Genomic DNA, 4,304 nt, shown 5'->3' on the forward strand with positions numbered 1-4,304 from the left:
GAGGGGATAAATGAGGGACTGATGCCAGGGGCTTAGGTGAAGAGTTAATGTTTTCAGAATAATGAGGGCAATGAATGTAAAAATGTGCTTTACACAATTGATGCACGTGTGGGTTTTGATAAGAGTTGTATGAGCCCCTAAAAAAATGATTTTAAAAAGAGGCACAGACAATGGTTATTAGAAAAAAAATTTGAGCTCTTATACCATTCTCTCCTGCAGAATTGGATGTTACTATTGACAATCCTTGGATCACATATGTTGGTGTTATTCTTCCATGTGGGCTTAGTTGATGGTACACTTGGATCACTGCTTGTTTGAAAACAAGACTTAAGGTTCCAGACACTATTCTTTCTGATAGATACCATCTAATTTTTTCACCACACTTTGCTGTAGCAACTACATCTTCTGTATTTCCTTCAAAAGGGAATTTTGGAAGAATTAACTGTTCTTAGAATGTAGCTAGGGTTAAGTATGAGCTCCACATCCATCCCTTACTCTGTTTATTCTATTCACCTCTGGTTCACCTTAGAGACATCTTGTTATTTTATGGCAGATAACTTTATCAATCATCTCTTTGAAGCATAAGATGATTTTGTTTATAGTGACATTGATTCAGTCCAGGATAATATATTTAAAACACAATTAAGAAAAGGTAATTGAATAAATGTACACCTTAGTATTTTCAATTGCCTGTGAATGTGAAAGTTGAACATTCTTCAATGCATACAAAGGAAGTCTGAAGAAGAATCAACGTATTAGAATATAGTAAAGGCAAAAGAACATTAAAAGTACCGTGGACTGCCAAAAGTTAAAACAAATGTTCCATTGAAGAAACATGGCTACAGTGCTCCTTAAAGGCAAAGATGGCGATATTTTGCTTATTTACTTTGGACATGTTATCAGGAGAGACCAGTCCCTAAAGAAAGACATCACATTGGGGAAATTAGGGCAAGTGTATGATAAAGAAATCTCCTCAATGAGATGGACAGATGCAGGAGCTGCAAAAAATGGGCTCAAACATGAGAACATTGTCAGAATGGCAAAGGACTGAGTCATGTCCCTTTTTGTTAGACACAGGTTTGCTATGAGCTAGAACTGACTCAGTGACACCTATGAAAAATCAACTACATTTGTGACAAATTATTGGTTTACCACATAAGCTCTTCCCTGTTGGACCATTATATAAGTGTCAGAGTATATTCATAATCTATAGCAGAAATTAAACACTCGTCTTTGTGTTCTTTAATGACTTACATCTACCACATGGGACTAAGAAGACCTCTCTAGGACTTCCAATGCTCTAACTTTTAAAGGGAGGTGAATTTTATCTTTCTCTGCTAGAGAGATCACATATTCAAACCTATCAGTTGATTGGTGGGGTTTGATGAGGTCATCCACTCCTGGAAAGATGGCCAGTCCAAAGAGGGACTTAGAAGTCCTAAGTGGGACTTCTACTATTTTTCATAAGTTTGAAGAGGCACAGAGGGCATAAGCTTGAACTATGGAAAATGAGCTACACAGATAAATATCCACAATGACTGAACCAGATTTCAAATATGAGCATCTGGGTGATAAAGTCATTTCTTAACCAATTGCTTAATTCACTCTCACCCTCCAACACATTCCTCACAATTTTTTATATTCTTTCAATCACAGTGGGTAAGGTGTGATGACTGAAACTTTGTGTAACATGGCTGAGTCAGGATTCTAAGGCATTGGTTCATGATGATGGAATCTGCCTGGTTGATAAGAGTTCATAGAATGTCATCTCTTTCATGATGAGACCTACTGTGAGCAGCCAATGCGGAGGAAGATAGCTTCCTTGTGGGTGTGGTCTTATCATTTAAAAGGATTCTCTGAATGGTCTTTAGCTTTGTTCTGGACCTGGACACCTCATCTGACCTGAAGGTTTGGGGACTTGAGACAAAATCCTGCAATTATTCTTGTGTTTCTGGAAGTTGTCGGTCTCAAGTTGCTTGAGAAAGAAGTCTGCCATATTACCTCCCATCTTGCATTCATCAGCCACTGGTTATACTTGATCTAGGATAAGAGTCAAGACAGGAATCTGAGCCTTGTCACCCTCTGCAACTGTGAGCTGAAATATGGAGTGACATGAAAACTGTCTACATTAGTGGGTCTCACCCTGTGGATTGCCACCCCTTTGGGGGTAGAACGACACTTTCACAGGGGTCGCCTGATTCATAACAGTAGTAAAATTATAGTTATAAAGTAGCAATGGAAATAATTGTATGGTTGGGGGAACTGTATTAAATGGTCATGGTATTAAGAAGATTGATAACCACTGCTCTAAATGGTCCTGAGAAGCTAAGTTTGGAGGGGCCAAGAAGTTGAAGGCCTGGGTCCTTAAACTTGGCTCTCCTTGAGGCCATTGTGAATTGAGGTTACTCTATTTTGCATTATGAACATATGGATATACTTGCTCTACTCAATATAAACAGAGTAACCAGATTAGGGTGTCCTGTTTACCCTCAATCTCTTTAACACCTCAATACCTATTCAGGGACTTGGTGTGTCTTACTATCTTCTCTTTGTGTAATTCTTCATTATGTGTATCAACTTGCTGGGGTCGAGATTATCTGTAGTGTGGCAGGCATGTAAGGATGTCAGTTTTGGAGCTGTGCTCCAGTGTGGGCTTATTCCTCCATTTATCATGAGCTGGAGGCTTCAAAACCACCAGCTTCTGCGATTCAGAGAGATAACAGTTGGCTCCCATAAAGACATACAGCAGTGTTTCCCAAGGTACATGATACTGCTCACTGAAGCAAAATGGAAATGTCCATTCAGTGTAAAAGTGATACCAATGTTTTTTAGAGGGGAGAAAGATGGGGCTTACTACTCCATTAAGGATTGCAGTCTTGGATGATTACATAAGATTGGCTAGGTCTGTCGTGGGATACACTGTTTCTCTCTGGCTCCATACTCTTGAAGAGGTCCCGGAACCCACAATGGTTGGCCAGCTGAAGATGGAGCCCGGAATGGGCAAGGGGAACGCCATCTTCTGAAACTACACTTGTGGCCCGCTCCTGGACCTCGTCTTTGCCAGCTACAGACTCATGCACACACACCAGGCGGTGGACTTCATCAGAGGGAAGCATGCCCACTTCGGAACCTGCTCCTCCAAAGAGATGATAGTCCTGGAGGCCATAGACCTGCTGGACCAGCTGGTGGATGAGTCGGACCCGGATGTGGACGTCCCTACCTCCTTCCATGCCTTCCAGACTGTGGAGGGCATCCAGAGGGCACATCTCCACAAGGACTGATTGTACCTGGTGGGGATGCTGCATAACCTGTGGAAGGTGCTGCCCCTGGCCAGGGAGCCCCAGTGGGCCATAGTTAGAAACACCTATCCTGTGGGCTGCTGGCCCCAGGCCTCTGTGGTCTTCTGCGACTCAACTTTCCAAGACAATCCAGGCCTCAGGGATCCTCTATACAGCTCTGAGCTTGGGATATACCAGCCTCACTGCAGCCTAGGGAATGTCCTCATGTCCTGGGGCCATGATGAGTATATGTACCAAGTGATGAAGTTCAACAAATTTCCTCTAGTTCCACTCCTTCTACGCGTTGCACACCGGTGGTGACTAACGGCAGTTGTGTAGCCCTGAACATGCTGCCCCGGGTTCAGGAGTTCAACAAGTTTGAACTCTACATCAAATTCCCAGACCTGCCTGATGTGGACATACTGCACCCCTATTACCAGGGGCTCATTGGCAAGTACTTCCCCAGAGTCCTCAGTTGGTGACCATCCTGCATGCCCAAGACAACCTTGTGATCATGGAGACAGGCCTGGTCCACTCCACCTCCTTGATAGACCACACCCACCTGGCTGTGCTCAGGTTTGCATCAATAAAGACCTTAAAGTGTCAAAAAAAAGTACAATCTTGGAAAACCATAAGGGCAGTATACTCTGTCCTACATGGTTGCCATTCATCAGCATTGACAGTGACAATAAGCTATTTTTATACATCATTGGGGACTATAGGCTTTATTACAAAAGTTTTCAATTACCAGCAAGGGTGTAAGTTTTCTGTTTTTCTAAGAAGGGGCCTCAAACTAGGGACAAGAAGTGAAGAAACCAATGATATATAAACTTGAGTGACTTCCAGAGCAGTTAAAATTTGTTCTACAGGATGGCAATGAGGGGAATAGGACTAAATGAAATGGGGCTTGATTTACTTCATTTTAAATGACACAATGTGGCATCCTTGAATGGATCTAGTATGATGGGTCTCTTTTCAACAGTCAAGAGTGCCTGTATTTCTGGAGATCTTCATGAATCTTGGCAT

At 42.4% G+C, this 4,304-nt stretch overlaps 1 pseudogene; it reads left to right on the plus strand.

Annotated features, from left to right (window-relative positions):
• The first annotated feature begins 2,843 nt into the window (after positions 1–2,843).
• LOC142430542 (inositol oxygenase pseudogene) lies at positions 2,844–3,760 on the plus strand (annotated as a pseudogene).
• The last annotated feature ends 544 nt before the right edge of the window (positions 3,761–4,304 follow it).

The sequence above is a fragment of the Tenrec ecaudatus genome, chromosome 17 (assembly GCF_050624435.1).
Source record: "Tenrec ecaudatus isolate mTenEca1 chromosome 17, mTenEca1.hap1, whole genome shotgun sequence".
Taxonomy (NCBI): Eukaryota; Metazoa; Chordata; class Mammalia; order Afrosoricida; family Tenrecidae; genus Tenrec; species Tenrec ecaudatus.